General features: G+C 44.1%; 1 protein-coding gene across 1 annotated transcript in view; it reads left to right on the top strand.

The window, feature by feature from the left end:
- The first annotated feature begins 10,733 nt into the window (after positions 1 to 10,733).
- The window catches only part of GGACT (gamma-glutamylamine cyclotransferase), a 54,089-nt gene continuing 47,841 nt past the window's right edge, over positions 10,734 to 16,981 (top strand). The window contains exons 1-3 of the mRNA XM_039254285.1: positions 10,734 to 10,830; positions 10,929 to 11,144; positions 15,135 to 15,321. The gene's annotated coding sequence lies outside the window, so the exon portion shown is untranslated. The remainder of the gene's footprint in view (positions 10,831 to 10,928; positions 11,145 to 15,134; positions 15,322 to 16,981) is intronic.

Raw genomic sequence — 16,981 nt, 5'->3', positions numbered from 1 at the left:
GACGGTGATTGGTGCTACGGTTACACACCCTACAGCGCACAGGACAGCCGCCGCCAAAGGAAATGATTGCTGAACAAAGTCTGAGGGGAAGGGGGAGGGGCACTTGCTGGAGCCGGTAAAGGTGACCAGAGCGAGATTATGCCAGGGTTTGTAGGCCAGGTGGTCCTTAACCATGGAGCGCTGCACCACAGGGTGGGGGCAGGGGGCAGCATGACCAGATTTCTATTTTGAAAAGGTCACTTGAGCTGTCAGTGGGGACAAAACTGGAAGGGGGCAGACCAGCAAAGAGACCACTCCATGTGGCCAGGGGAGGAAGGGGCTTGCTGTCGCCAAGCGGCGGTGAAGTTGGAGACAGGGGACCTGACCTAAGAAATGATTAGGCATCAATTGGTGTTGGGTAGGAGGTGAGCGAGTCAGGGAATGCCCGTGTTCCCGTTTGGTTACACGTGGGAGCCAACAGTCAGGACCCCAGCCTGGTTGGAGTTTAGCTGTAGAAAAGAGGAAATCAAGTCCGTGTGTGTAACAAATACCACATAGAGACGGACATAGACACATTTGTACATTTGTATGCTTGGCCAAACCCCAGTTTGGGAATGAGAATCGTCAGTACGGCAAGCCAGACTCTTGGCAGAGGCCCCGCCAGACATGGTGTCCAGCACATGTTCAAGTCACTGGAGCCCCCTTCACTCCACACTGCATTAGTCCCAGCTTGTGATTTGTATTTTGGGGCCCATCATGCGTTTCCCCACCTGACCAAGTAGCACTAAACTCACAGGTCTTCATTCTCTGTATCCCCGTCTGGTGAGCTTCCACCCCTAGATTTCCACACACGTGTCTGTCTTTTTTTTTTTTTTTTTTAATGTTTTATTTATTTCTGACAGAGAGAGAGAGACAGCGTGAGCAGGGGAGGGTCAGACAAAGGGAGATACAGAATCTGAAGCAGACTCCAGGCTCTGAGCTGGCAGTCAGCACAGAGCCTCATGCGGGGCTTGAACCCACGAACTGAGATCATGACCTGAGCCGAAGTCAGACACTTAACCGACTGAGCCACGCAGGCACCCCCATGTCTGTCTTTTTGACTAGTGTGCCTCCTCCCTTAGAGGCCTCTCTCTTTCAAACAGGGTCTATCTTTTCAAAGCCAGTCGAACTTGACTCCCCTCGTACTACATTCTGGATTGCTGTCACCCATCTTAGATTGTTTTTACTCTCACATTACTATTTATTTGGAGGTCATGGTCGATTCACACGCAGCTGTAAGAAATAATACAGAGATCCCAATACTCTGTACCCAGTTTCCTCCAATGGTGACATCTTACGTGACTATAATAGCACAGCCAGGAAATCAACATTGATACATCTACCAACCTTAGTCAATTTTCATCAGTTCTGTATGCACTCATTTGTATATTTAGCTCTATGACATTTTATTGTGTGTAGTCTTGTGTGGTCATCACAGTCAAGATACAGGACAATCCCTCTACGAGGATCTCTTGCGCCATTCTTATGCAGTGATTTGTCTCAGATGTTTTCTGGAGCGCCAACTCTGCCAGCGGCTGGGGGTACCATGGAGGGTGAAAACAAGGGGGATCCCTACACCCATGGAGCTTCAGTCTACATTACCTCCTCCTCAAGCATGGCTCCCAGCCCTCTTTCCAGAGGGTTTCTCTTGGGGAGCCTGCAGGGGAGCCCCTCTTGTAGGGAGGCATTTGCATCTCCTACATTTGCAGCTGTCCAAGTTCAAAATTCTCCATCAGTCGGGGAATCTGTTTTTCTGGGAGGCAATGAAACATACATTCAAGTTGAATTTTCTATTTCATGAGAACAGATGTTGGTTCTGTTACTTCTGCCTTCTTCTTTGAGCCCCATATTTACAGTGAAAGCATCACCAGGCATCCGCAGGAAGGGAAGAATATACTGAGGCATAAACTCGACTGAGGGGTCAGCCATATTGTACATGGATAAGGGGATGCACCTACCATATTGATCCAAATAGAATGATGCCCAGAGTTAAGTAACCCTGGTTTTTTTTTTTTTAAATATATATTTATTTTTGAGAGAGAGACAGAGTGTGAGCAGGGGAGGGGCAGTGAGAGAGGAAGACACAGAATCCAAAGGAGGCTCCAGGCTCTGAGCTGTCAGCACAGAGCCCGAGGCAGGGCTCGAACCCATGATCCATGAGATCATGATCTGAGCTGAACTCAGATGCTTAACCGACTGTGCCACCCAGGCGCCCCTCCCTGATTTTCAGTAAAGTGAGAATATTACTTGAAGTGTTCATTAATAAATACCAGACATGATTATCAAATATTTTATAGCCCCCCCCCCCCCCCCCGCCCCAGAGCGTTGCGTTAAATGATCTCTCTCACCTCCAAAATTCTACCAAGAAGATACTAATTTAGGTTATGGCCTCTTTTAAGATAATACCTACCCCCCACCATCAAATACAAATTGGAAGCTGGTGTCTGGTTCAAAATAGAAGGAGCAAAGTTCCTGTGTGGGACAGCGTGGTTGGAATGAAGGAGACAAGGAAAGATAATGGTGGGGGCAGAAGCCAAAAGAAGATACTAAATATTAAGGCTCTTGGCTGCTGCTTTCATTTTCCAATCTCTTTAAACTTTTGTAGGAATTAGTTTACCCTAACATCAGCCAATTCTGAGTAATAAGAAGTGGGAACAAGAGAGACTTTTCACCTTGTACTTTGTAAATATCTGCATCATTTGAAATAACTTTTCCTTCTAAATAAAGGAACTACATGTGTGACATCACAGAGAAATCTTTACTCGAGAGAGCCATGGATGTGTTTGTAACAAAGCTGTGGTAAGGGGCGCTGGTGGGAAGGAGACACCATAAGGGAATCTCAGGTAACCAAGGCTGTTGCTGAATTGCTTTGCCCAACAGGCCAGAGAGATTCTGGGGAGACTGGGATTCCAGAGCAATGCTGAGTGAAAAGAAACTGGGAGGCAGCAGTTTTCAGATCATTGGCCGAACCACAGGTGTACAATATAGATTCTTTTCTGAACTAGGCATTTACTTCTTCACTAGATTCTAGATGCTATGTGACTGTCTTGGTGGTTGTCTGGAAATAGCTGGCAATTGGGTGCATAAAGCCGGAATGTAAAACAAAAATGTGTTACACCTGGGTTTGAATCCCATTCTTCCATTTCCCAGTTGTACGACCTTAGGCAGGTGTGGTGGGTTGAATAGTGTCACTCCCCAAATTCATGTCCACCAGGAACCTCAGAATGTGACCTCATTTGGAAAGAGGGCTTTACAGATATGGAGGTAACCATCTTGAAATGAAATCATCTTGGATTTATGGTGGACCCCAAGTCCAAAGGCTGGTGTCTTAATAAAAGAAGGGGTCATAGCGACACAAAGAAAAGGCCATGGGATGATGAAGGCAAGGGTTGCAGCCATAAGCCAAGGATGCTACCATCCGTTAGCTACCAGACACTAAAGAGACAAGCAAAGGGGGTGCCTAGGTGGCTCGGTCGGTTAAGCGTCCAACTCCTGATTTTGGCTCAGGTCATGATCTCATAGTTCATGAGTTCCGGCCCCACATCAGGCTCTGTGCTGACGTCACAGGGCTTGCTTGGGATTCTCTGTCTCCTCCCTCTCTGCCCCTTCCCACTCATTCTCTCTCTCTGTCTTTCTGTCTCTGTCTCTCTCTCAAAAATAAAGAAACATTAAAAAAAAAAAAAGGCTTTAAAAAATTTTTTTAAAATAATAAAGAGACAAGCAAGTATTCTTCTCTAGAGCCTTCAGAGTGAGAGTGAGTGTGGCTTTGCCCACACATTGACTTCAGACCTCTGGCCTCCAGAGCAACATTTCTGTTGTTGAAAGCCACCCAGTTCCTGGTAATTTGTGGCAGCCCCAGAAAACTATACAGCAAATAACCTACTTGGTCAGCAACTTGGCTTTCTTGTCTATAAAATGAGGGATTATACTAGGTTTGTTTTTTCCCCCATAGAATTATTGGGAGGTTTAAATGAGAAAAGGTATTTAAACCCCTAGAGCAGTGTTTGGCACATAATAATATTCAATAAATAATCGAAGGGGAATACCCTCGCTTCTCTTGAAGTTTTTTATCCTTTAATGCCCCAGAAACAATCTTGGATTTATATATATTTTTTTAATTTTAATGTTTATTTATTTTTGAGAAAGAGAGAGAGTGGCAAGCAGGGGAGGGGCAGAGAGAGAGGGAGACACACAATCTGAAGCAGGGTCCAGGCTCCAAGCTGTCAGCACAGAGCCTGACGCAGGGCTGGAACTCACAAACTTCAAGATCATGCATGGCCTGAGCTGAAGTTAGGTGCTAAATGAACTGAGCCACCCAGGTGCCCCTCAGATTTATATTTTTAGGACTATATTCTAAGTCTGACTCATTTAGCAAGTACTTTAAATCTATTAAACTGTTTATCAAAACTGTTTTGAGCATCCTGCATGTCTAATAATTTTATTTTTATTTATTTATTTGAGAGAGAGAGAGAGAGAGAGAGAGTGGGGGGGAGGGGCAGAGAGCGAGGGAGACAGAGAATCCCAAACAGGCTGCTTGCATCAGTGCGGGGCCCAACACCAGACTTGCACTCATGAACCGTTGAGATCATGACCTGAGCTCAAACCAAGAGTCAGACACTTAACCGACTGAGCCACCCAGGTGCCACATAATTTTCTTTTTAAATATGTGGCGTTTTTCAAGGACCAATAAAACTTTCTGCTTCTAACTTTGTGGTGTTTGAGAAAACGTTTTTCCTTGTAGATTCAAATTGCACTTTTATCTATCTTTTAAAAACAGATTCGTCTCAGCAGCTACATTCCTATAACATTAATTTTGATGGCTCGACTTGAGATTTGTCTTGAAGAAAATCAAAACTACTCATTTCTAGAACTTTCTGATAAAGTAAATGGATGACAGCTTTTAGAGTTCTGGTCTAGGAATCTGCAGACATCAGCAAACAAGGTGATAAAGTAGAAAGAACAGAGCCCACGAGTGTGAGATTATCCTAGGGCCAACTTCAAGGTATAAGTCATTTTTTTAAGCTTCAAGGATTCAGTTAATTACCAACACTTTCAACCTGCTATTATTTACCACGAACCTGGAATGAGCCACTTAATTACTGCAAGTCTTTATTTTCTCCTTGTGCTCTCTCTCTCAAAATAAATAAATAAACATAAATAATTTTTAAAAGTTATAAAAGTGAGATGCTGTGAATGCTGATATGAATGGTCATTAAAAAATTGCTGTGAAATATAAGAATGTTTGAAATCCCAACACCTTTGTGAAAATAAAATATTTTCAAGGCTTCTAGCCCTTCAAAACATTTTGAGATTAAAAAATGTCTCAGACTGGCATAGGAGCACATGTACCCCAATGTTCATAGCAGCACTCTCCACAATAGCTAAAACATGGAAAGAGCCTAAGTGTCCATCAACGGACGAATGGATCAAGAAGATGTGGTTTATCTATACCATGGAATACTACATGGCAATGAGAAACAATGAAATCTGGCCATGTGTAGCAACATGGATGGACCTCGAGGATGTTATGCTGAGCGAAATAAGTCAGGCAGAGAAGGACAAATATCATATGTTTGCACGTATAGGAGGATTAGGAGGAACTTGACGGAGGAACAAGGGGGAGAAGAAGGGTGGAAATGGTGGGGGAAAGGGAGAGAGGCAAACCATGAGAGGCTCTTGAATGCTGACAAAAACTGAGGACTGATGGATGTGGGGGGGGAGGGGGGATGGGCATGGAGGAGGGCACTCGTGGGGATGAGCACTGGGTGTTATGTGGAAACTAATTTGACAATAAACTATTTGTAAAAAAAATAAATAAATAAAACCTACACACATGTTTACAACAGCTTTTTTCACAATTGCCAAATCTTGGAAGCAGACAAGATGTCCTCCAGTAGGTGAAAAAAAAAAAAAGTGTCTCAGACTGAAAAAGGAAACTTCTCCTCTGCCATTCATCATGCCGAGATAGCACAGATTAGGATAGCTGCAAAGAGAGGGGAAAGCCACATTCCTCTCATGGACACACTGAAGTCAATGTCAAAAATATTCCCCTTTGCTGGATGACTGCTGCTTCCTTACTGAGAAATCTTGTTCTGAAGAGCACTGACTATTAAAAAATGTTGCTATTTGGGGCACCTGGGTGGCTCACTCTGTTAAGCATCTGACTCATGATCTCAGCTCAGGTCTTGATCTCAGGGTTGTGAGTTCAAGCCTGGTGTTGGGCTCCATGCTGGGCTTGAAGCCTACTCAAAAAAAAAAAAAAAAAAGGTTGCTGTTTAAAATCGTCAGTAAGGATGGACAAGTAACCTCTCTATTTCATCGGTAAAGTGGAAGAAATTCTCTACCTGGTCTTTACTGCACAGAGCAGAGGTAAGCCTCAAATCACGCATAGGAAACCTCTTCATGGATAGAGCTACACGTATGGAGCTGTACATCAGGATTAGTCATTTTAACCACAAGGTTCAAATAGAAAAGAAATTATTAGTCCAGATGACATACATTCCAGTGTATACTGCCCAGTGTACTCCCTGTTTTAGCCGTCATGTTAAAGAGCATGGGCTGGGGCTCACCTGGATATGGGTTCAAATCTTGCCACTCTTCTTTTCTGGCAGCATGCCTTTAAGTGGGTCGTTTAGCTTCTTGGAGCCATTTCACATATAGAAGGGAAATGATAATATCTGCTTCCTACTGTTATTTAAGGGTTAAGACAAAAGAAGAGTCATATTATGCAAGGCACATAACAACACTCAAAATGTGCTCGTTTCTTACATTGACACCTCAAGGGAACCAACCTACATTTTATTTTGTAATGTCTACATTTCTAGGCACCAGGTAAGCATTATTTCCTTTAAATGCAATTATTTTCTTTCCATTAAATGCAGTTTGTGTTTGGAGAGCAGACCCAAATTACTTGATTCTGGTTTTAGGAGGAACAATGGCCGTGGGATTACTTGGTCAGAGACTGGTTGGTGGCCTGACAGTGATTCGTTGTAATGTAATTAGCTCCCATCATGGTGGATGGCATATTTCAGTGGCCAAATTACTTTCTCTGGGAGTTCTTGCAACCATTTTCCTATTCATGAATAGGGATTTATTCATCAAAACTAAATAATCTTATGTATACAATCTCTTTAGTCTTTGCTTTTTTATTCTTAGAAGTCCAGAAGATGGGCAAGAATGGTATAAACCATTTCAACTGCAATTGCCTTGAAAACTCCATAGACTTTTTTAGAAAAGATACTGCATTTCTTTTGTGGAGAAAAGGTCAACACCTTAGTTTTAAATATCTGACAGCAATGCACATCATCGTTAAAACATTAATTCTAGAAATACCAGGATTGAATTTAATGTGAATTAACATAACTTCACGAGGTTGGTTTTCTCTGTTCGTTAATTTCTTTGCCATGGGAATTGTTTATCAGTGAGATCTGTTGTACTAAGTAAAATAACTTGACAGAATGAAAAGAAGAGAAAAAATAACCCTGCTGCTTTCAAATTTAACAACAATTTTTTTGGGGCACCAGGTTTAGAAATGGAAGCCAGGAATCCAATTATTTGCAGAATGTATTTGTTTCTTTTTTTGCACACATATTTTCTAATTTAGCCTCATTAATGGATCCAGTGTTGAACTGCAAAGAATTTTTGGTAAGTTTATATAGATTTACAGAGGGAAAATGATCAAAATGTAAACTTCACTTAAATAAACGTTATTGGATACCTAACTTTGTGTCCCATGGTGCCAAGTGCTGGAAACTCAGACAAAGGATACAAGTCTGTCCCTCATGAAACAGTCCAGCAGGGAATCTGTCATGTAAATCAATTATTCAGAAAAGAGAGGCACATATTGTAACAGAGCAAAAAACTATAGGGCAAGGTAGACAAACTCTTTCTGTAAAAAGGCAGATGGTAAATATTTTAGGCTTTGTGGACCGCATAGTCTCAGTGACAACCAATGACTACATGAACGAATGACCTTGACTTTGTTTTCAGCAAGAGTTTATTTACGAACATTGAACTGTGAATATCATGTAATTTTCACATGTCATGAAATATTCTTTTTTCTTTTTTCTTTTTTTTCCAAGCATTTAAAAATGTAAAACTCATTAGTCATGGGCCATACAAAAACAAGTGTTGGATTTAGGTTGTAGGTTATTTGGGGTCAAAGATGACTTTTTAAAATGATTTGCCAGAATCATCTGATAATATTTCAGTAGATTTTATAGTGTTATTTAGTTAGATTTCAAGCTCCTGACATAGTCTTCTCGTTCTGTTATTTATTTCACATTATAACTTCAGTTTCAAGAGATGCAAATGTTTTCCTGTTTGTAGTGTGGTATTTGCAATGCTGGAGGCATGTGGGAGGGGTCACGAGGAGATTGAGGCTGGACTCTTTCTCATTAAACTAAGTAGCAGGGCATTTAGTCGAATATAAATATAAAGCAGGCATCTACCTTATCTACCTTATTACATTAAAGTCTGGAAAACAGATGTTGGCAACTTACCTACTTGGATTTGGACAACAAAAATGGCCAAGTTGCATAATTCCAAATAAAGATAATTTGTTGGTTTGAATCATTTGAGTTGATAAAGGAAATATTTGCTTGCTTTAAACCTACATAAGTGATTTGCAGGCTTGACCCTGAGCCTGAGGATATGGGAGATTATGGACGGCAAAGTAGTGGACCAGAATGAGCAGAAAAGCAGCTGCTGGTAAGCTGAACTCTTTTTGGTGAGTGACTTACCTGTACAATTTGGGTGCAACCTGACGGCCTTAATAAGTCCACTCTGTTCCTAAACCCACCAGAGCACTTGGTTTTTACAGGACTCCTATGTAACTCACCAATCCTAAGCTGACAAGTCATAGGTTTGTAACCAACCACTCAGTTTCCTTAAGAAACTGGATGACTTTCACCTTTCTAAGGGCAGCCCACACCCCTCCTTTTGCTGGGCAATTGTACTTACAGACACAATGTCTCTGTGTGCGTCCATACACAAGTGAATCTAGATTCTATTCCAGTCTACCTGAACCAGAATCTGCATTGTTAACCAAGATTTCCAGCTGGTTCACATCCACAGTTTTGTTTGAGAAACGCTGGAGCAGTTCTTCCCTAAATCATGGTTCTCAAACTTGAAAGTCATCGTAAACACTAGTTAAAATGCTAGCGCCCCCCCCCCCCCCATTGGTGGTTCAGAAGATCTGGGGTGTGACGTAAGATTTTGCATTTCTAAATTCCTAGGTGCTTCTGATACTGCTGGACTGGGGTCACATTTTGAAAACTACTACATTGAACCATTTTTCTACAAGTCATTTTCTGAGAGTTAGCTGACAACTTCATCCCACAGAGCCTACTCTGTGTTGAACCAGACTCTCCAGCCTAACGTGCCATTAAATGCAATTGAAGACTCACCTTGTAACCATCTTTAATCTTCCTTCACCAGAGGAATTATTTATTCATGTGTTTGGCTCATTTTCCTTTGCCAACATGATCATCCTCCCTCAAAAAAGAAAAGAAAGGAATCATTCTTCATTTCAAAAAGGAAATTAAGATGATTACTGCTACTCTTTAAAAATGGTGTTAAAAATGCATGCTAGATGAGATTTTTATTTAATCATGAACTTCCCAAGACAAATCTTGGGAAGAAATCTCTTTGAAATAAATTATGGCTTACGAATCTGATTTTAAAGATTTCTGTTGGAAATCTATATATATCCATTCAAAGCGCAACCGCATCTATACTACTGGAATTATTTGGGTAAAAATCGAATTGTAGTAAGATGTCAACTAGTCCTCATACATGAGAAAGTGGAAGGGGCAGAAAATGATTAAGGGGGATTACTGCTATTCCAATAACTATTTATATATTTGTGTCTTTGGGGAGAGGTGACAGAAGTGTGTCCTTGTCTCCTGAGTCCCCAGAGTAGCATTGCTTAAACCCAGAATGAACAAAATCTCTAGAGAAAAATTCTCCTTCAGTTTTGGTCTTCACTCTTCCAATTTCTGGGCCTCAAGTTTAGGTCTAGGAGCCAGAGGACAGAAGGGAAGTCTTTTCTTTGTCTCCTACAACCACCGTTTTATTTGAAAAGGGAGACTCGTATCTAGACTCTAGGATGATCTGCGTCCAGTATGGTACCAGCGCCGAGTGTGGATGCTCCCAGTGTGAGGCTTTGGTCCTCCGGTGGCATGCCCCGGTGTGGGCTCAATTCTGTGTGTGTAGCTGTGGTGTGCCCCTAAGTGTGTCTGGGTCCCACACAGAGTCAAGGCTGATGCGAGGCCCCAGGCGGGACGCGTTAGGGCCTAAGCGTCCGGGCGGAGCGCCCCAGGTGAGCGCGGCGGCGTGGGGCCCGGCGCGTGCCCAGGTGTGGGCGGGGTCGGAGCGGGCGGGTACCGCGTCCCGCCTCCAGGGGGCGCCGCCGGGGGCGGCCTCCCGGGGCGGCGCCGCCGGTCTCGCCGGGGATTTCCGCTCGCTGCCGGGTCCGCCCTCCCCGACGGCGCCGCGCTCTGCGGCAGGTGAGGCGCGGGCGCGGGGTGACCCGGGGCGCCTGTCCCCGCTCCCTCCGCGCGGGGGTTCTCGGGACTCGGGGCGTCGCTCCCCGCGGGGCACGTTGCGTCCGGGCCGAGTGCGGCGCCCGCGGGAGCCCGGAATGGGGGTGGGGGGGAGGCCGGGGACCGAGCGGGGCCGTGAGGGGGCCGCGGGCGGCCTGCGGACCAGCCGGCAGGGAGGGGACACGGGCCCGCGAAACGCACCCCAAAGCCGCTGCGGGCGCCCCCGCCAGAGTGGGCGAGGGCGGGAAAAGTTAGGGACCGCCTGCAGGTGTGGACGCCGCCCGTTCCTCACAAGCACAGAGTGATGAGTATCCCGGAGGTGACCGAGGCCGGCAGTGCTCAAACATTCTGGTTTTAATTTCGCAGATTCCTGTTTGTGAGGAAACCGAAAGCTGCCAAAGAAATCTGAAAACTTCTGGCGTTCGTCAGCTTATGACTTTAGATTTCTTTGCAGCTGTTAGTAGGCACATGTGAGTCTCGGGGAGGAATTTCTCCTTCTCGCTTGATTCCGAAGTCCGGTTTTTGCAATTTCACGGTATTGGCCAGAGATAACTCCGTAATTGCACTTGAAACCCGGAATAGGTGCGCGGTTTTGGTGGGTTTTTTTTGTTTTTGTTTTTGTTTTTTAGCATACCTTCTCGACTCCCAGCTAGCTTTGTTAATGTTGATCTGATCAGAAAACACCTGAGACTGGCAGCCACTTTTTGAAAAGTAGGTACATTGTTTGGCCACGTGTCCTAGGGAGAGATCACATGTTAAAAACGAAAGGACATCTCTAAATCTGTTGGGTTGGCCCGTATAGAGTGTAGGTCGCCCTCCGCCAGTCCTACTTTTTCCTGTAAGTGAAGACTATTCTTCCTGGTCTCATTCAATGCATTGAAATGCGAATATGGAGAGCTCCTGCCTTACTGCCCTCATTTTCCCAAAATGCCTTGTTTTCCTGAACCTGCTCCCCAGAGAAGCCAGAAGCTCCCCAATAAGCAGACTACCCTGGTAGAGAGCATTTGTATTAATGTGAGGTTAAATTAATTTCTAATTGGTGGATTTTTGTTCAGAGATATTTTGCACTAGTTGACCTTGCTCACAAGGGTGTTAACTATTAGCATCAAACCTAGAGAGAGAGAGTGGGGGTGGTTATTCACGCTGGCCTTGGATATTGGGCAGCGGGAAGTTCAAGAGAACAGGGACAGAAGCGGTTACTGTTTTTAAACTTACCTGTTCATTTTCTTAAAAATTGTATCTAGTGAGATGCCTTGAAAGTCCAACCTGTGTCAGCTCTTCCAGGTGAAGTCATTGAAAGGCTTTGTTCCCAAGGTTAGCCAGGTCTTTAGCAGGGGTGAGGGCACCCTGCAGACTGAAATGGAGGGGAGGGCAGCAGCGTTTGCAGAGGGACGGGTCCCAAGGAGATGTGACGACGAGAGGACTCATTCAAGCGATCTTAGCCTTCATCTCTATTCAAGGGCAGACCTTAGCAATTAAAGATTTTACTAAGAGAGCACCAGTTAGGGACACCTGGGTGGCTGAGTCCGTAGAGAGTTTGACTTCGGCTCAGGACATGATCTTGCTATTTGTGAGTTCAGCTGCAGTCAGCGCAGAGCTTGTTTAGGAGCCTCCGTCTGCCCCCCCCCCCCCCAACTTGTGCGCTCTCAAAAATAAATATTCTAAAAAAAAAAAAAAAAGGAGAGCATCAGTTAAGCATGAGGAGCCTCTTGTTTAACAGAAACTCATTCTTTTAGAAGTTCATTCATTTATTATTTATGAGAGAGAGTGTGCACAAGCAGGGGAGGGGCAAAGAGCCAGAGGGAGACACAGAATCCAAAGGAGGCTCCAGGCTCTGAGCTGTCAGCACAGAGCCCAATACAGGGCTCGAACTCACAAACTGTGAGATCATGCCCTGAGCCAAAGTCAGGCACTTAACTGACTGAGCTACTCAGGTGCCCCCAGAAATTCATTCTTTATTTGAAGGTCTCTCTCTTGTCAGTGAACTTGCTCAGCGCAGGGCAGCCTTGTTTATTTATTTATTTTTATTTATTTATTTATTTTTATTTATTTATTTATTTTACAGATAGTTTATTGTCAAGTTGGTTTCCATATAACACCCGGTGCTCATCCCCACAAGTGCCCTCCTCCATGCCCATCCCCCCTCCCCCCCACATGCATCAGTCCTCAGTTTTTGTCAGCATTCAAGAGTCTCTCATGGTTTGCCTCTCTCCCTTTCCCCCACCATTTCCACCCTTCTTCTCCCCCTTGTTCCTCCGTCAAGTTCCTCCTAATCCTCCTATACGTGCAAACATATGGTATTTGTCCTTCTCTGCCTGACTTATTTCGCTCAGCATAACACCCTCAAGGTCCATCCATGTTGCTACACATGGCCAGATTTCATTGTTTCTCATTGCCATGGAGTATTCCATCGTGTAGATAAACCACATCTTCTTGATCCATTCATCCGTGGATGGACACTTAGGCTCTTCCCCTGATTTGGCTATTGTTGAGAGTGCTGCTATGAACATTGGGGTACATGTGCCCCTATGCATCAGCACTCTTGTATCCTTTGGGTAAATTCCTAGCAGTGCTATTGCTGGGTCATAGGGGAGTTCTATTGTTAATTTTTTGAGGAACATCCACACTGTTTTCCGGAGGGGAGGACAGCCTTGTTTAGATTGGACCTGAGAGCATACTGTGTGTGAGGTATGATTATTTTCTGGTAGAATTACAGAAAAAACCCAGTTACTAGGAGTCTCAGGGTTTGTACGGCATTATGAGGTCATAGACACAGTAAAGAGCTAAAACGTTAAGGAAAAAAGAAATTTCAAGGAGCCGGTGGTCTTTTGGGGGCACAGAGAGATGAATTGTCACTGGAGGACATGGCTAGCGTCACATTGGTGATGGACTCGAGCAGAGAGTAGAACTTTGATGGGCTAAGGAGTGGAAGGGGGTAGCGGACGCCATGAACAGAGATGAGGGGCTTAAAACGTAACTCCGCTTGGAGACCTAGGAGCAGCTGCTGTGCTGGGGCTGGACTCCGTGTAGGAAGGGGTGAGGGGGGACGTGCCTGAAGCGAAAGGCACAAACTCTACTTTTTTTCTTTTTTCTTAAAGCAAACGCAGAAGTAGAGGGAATAGTACAGTGAACTTCCACGCATCTATCAGATAGATCAGACAGTTTGTTAAAACGATTTCCTTGGCCGTATCTGCTTCATCTTTTTTGTTGTCGGAAGCAGTTTCAATTCCACGCACCACATCAGGTCACCCTTAAGTGGTGCCTTATACGCCCGCAACGAAAGGGCTTTTTCCTTTTGTTAAGGTGTATGATAACCTTAACACGTTGTCATGTGATCATATTGGCAGTAATTCCATAATGGTTTCTAAGACCCAGTCCACAAAGTTCCTTGACTGCCTCAAGAATGCACTTACTTTTACTTTCGGTTTGTGTGAATTGGAATCCAGGCAAGGTCCACGCGTGGTATTTTGTTGAGTACCTGTTGTCTCTTTTGATTTGGGACAGGGGTTTGTGAAAAGGGCCAGATACTAACTCCTTGAGGCTTTGCAGTCCATGTAGCCTCAGTTGCAACTACTCAACTGTGTGTTCCCCAAAAGGTAGCAATAGACGATGTATGTACATGAATGAGCAAGGCTGTGTTCCAATATACTTTTCTTTTCGTGGCTTTTTGTTTTAAACTCTACTGTTGGAGCTGGACTTAACTAAAGGCCATAGTTTGCTGACCCTGGTCTGTCACAGCCTCAGTGGGTTTCTTTGATGCCAGTGAATTACTGGTGGCACTTGGCTGCCTGTAGATGCCTCACATTCTGGATTTATTTGGCTTTTTGTATAGTGTGGTTTAGCCTGCCCCTCTATCCCTTGTATTTCCTGTAAGCTGGAAGCTAGATCTAAAAGCTTAGGTCAGTTAGTTTCCATTTCTCCATTTTTGGCAGGTAAACTTCAGAGGTGGTTTGATTTTTTTTTTTTTTAAGTTTATTATTTTGAGAGAGAGAGTGCAAGCGAGCAGGGAGGGGCAGAGAGGGAGCGAGAGAGAATCCCAAGCAAGATCTACTCTGTCAGCACAGAGCCTGACATGGAGCTCGGTCTCACGAACCATGAGATCATGACCTGAGTCAGAATCAAGAGTTGGACAGTTAACCGACTAAGCCACTCAGGCGCCCCTGAATTGTTTTTTAATAAAATTCATGACTTCAAAAGGCTCAGAAACCCTCATCCAAGAGGTTCAATATTCCTAAAATTGGCTTTGCCTATGGCTGAGAATATACTTTTTTCTTTCTCCTCTTATTTTCCTTATTGAAGAGGATATGGGTACTATTTCTGAAGGATGTTGACTACTCTGAACATTTGTGTCAGGTCACTGGAAACCCTCCTCCGTTCAAGCCATCCTGTGGCCCCTCGGGAAAGGTGGACCACATTTCCCCACTGAATGGAAATACTTTTCTTCTTGGGCCCAGACCCTGGGTTTCAGATGCCATCCAGCAGGGGCTTGGTGGTTTGCCTTTGTTTTTAAGCTCTTTGTCTCTTAAACACTCAACTTTTCTTCACTCATCTTTCTCTTCATCTCCCCAGCAGGACTGAGAGAAAGACCCCTGGATCATGGGCTAGTGGTCACACTGTCAGGTGGGAGTACTTACCCTGGCATCCCGTTCGGAAGGATTCTGAAGTCACAAGTCTTGCAGGCTTGCTTACACTCACCTCTCACACTTAACTCTGATACTGGACTCCAGGGTGACCCGGTTTTGAAGAAACAAGTTTACAGGTAAGAATTGTGTTTTCCTCTGTTCTAGAGTGAGTCTTACTCCTAAATCCTAGAGTACCAGAGGAAGTATCTTGACAAATAGTGTCGCTTGGAATTCCTTGTCTTTCTCTTGTTTAAGATTAGTAGGTGAACCTGTCTGTTCATCCCTGTACCCGTTTTTCCAGATAACATGGTATTGGTCTTACTGATTTTTAAGAGTTCTTTATACATTGGAAATATACACTTTAATCATCTGTCGTATATGTTACAGCTGTCTCCCCCGTTAAAAAAATTTTTTTTTAATGTTTATTTATTTTGGGAGGGAGAGCAAGTGCGTGCACACAGGGGAGGCAGAGAGAGACGGGGGGAGAGAAAATCCCAAGCAGGTTCAGAATTCTCAGTGTGGAGCCCAACATGGGGCTCGAACTCATGCACCATGAGATGGTGACCTGAGCTGAGAACAAGAGTTGGATGCTTAACCGACTGAGCCGCCCACGTGCCCCTTATTTCCCCAATTTTTTCTACTTTGTTTAAAATATTTATGCTCTTCAGAAAATTTAAATTTTATATAGGGAAAAAGTTATCAGTTTCCCCTTTACAGTTCCTTTGCTTTATGTTTTGCTTGGAAAGACTTGCCCATTTCAAGATTTTTTTTAAAAAAGCCTACACGCAGGTAAATGATCATATGATAACTAGGAACATAGAATCCTGTAAAAGAGTAATGAAGGGGGCTCTTTCTACTGGATAATTTAACATTAAATTGATTAAATGCTGGTGTTAAGATTGGCCCTACATTGATTAGCGTTGAAGTTGGGATTTGGGTATTTGGAGGATCATTATATCATTACTCTACTTCTGTATATATTTGACTTCCAATAATAAAAATTTTCTTTAAAAAAAAAAAAGAATAGGGACACCTGGATGGCTCAGTCAGTTAAGTGGCCGACTTGGCTCAGGTCATGATTTCGCAGTTTGTGAGTTCAAGCCCCGTGTCCGGCTCTGTGCTGACAGCTCAGAGCCTGGAGCCTGCTTTGGATTCTGTGTCTCCTCTCTCTGCCCTTCCCCTGCTCACTTTCTGTCTCTTTGTCTCTCAAAAATAAATAAATGTTAAAAATTTTTTTTTTTAATTAAGAAAAAAGAAGAGCAGGGAAGAAAATCCTCTTTCTCCACATTTGTTCATATTCAGCAACTTGTAAGCTTCTGTGTTGAGCCCTGGGGGTGCTGTTACTCCGCGCACAGCATCTTGGAACTCAGATTTCTCACATGGGAGACAGATCCTAACGCCACAGTTAAGGAGAACAAGTCCCGGGTCAGACCTGGCTTCAGCTCCAGGCGCGCTGCCACGTACAAATTGGGGGATTTTGACCCTTCTAATTTAAAAAAATGAAGGACAACGATTATGTCCACCTGATAGGGTAATTGGAAGGATTGGGTGAGAAAATCCACGAAAAATCCTTCATATGGCACTTAGCATTTAGTAGTTGCTCAGTAAATGTCAGCTCTGAAGGCAAGAGTAACTGCAGCAGGCAGGCGCTGAGGCGGAGGCGTAGGAGCGAGCGAGTGTATGGCCCAGGGTCCTGTCCTGCCTACGTGCATCTGGGAGAACTTGTCAGGGGAAAAGACTTTGGGCAGAGATGTGAGATGTGGAAGAGCTTGTCTTCTTCTTCTTCTTCTTCTTCTT

Source organism: Hyaena hyaena, unplaced genomic scaffold, assembly GCF_003009895.1.
Source record: "Hyaena hyaena isolate Hyena2069 unplaced genomic scaffold, ASM300989v1 scaffold_478, whole genome shotgun sequence".
NCBI classification, from domain to species: domain Eukaryota; kingdom Metazoa; phylum Chordata; class Mammalia; order Carnivora; family Hyaenidae; genus Hyaena; species Hyaena hyaena.
This window is presented reverse-complemented; position numbering and strand designations above follow the sequence as displayed.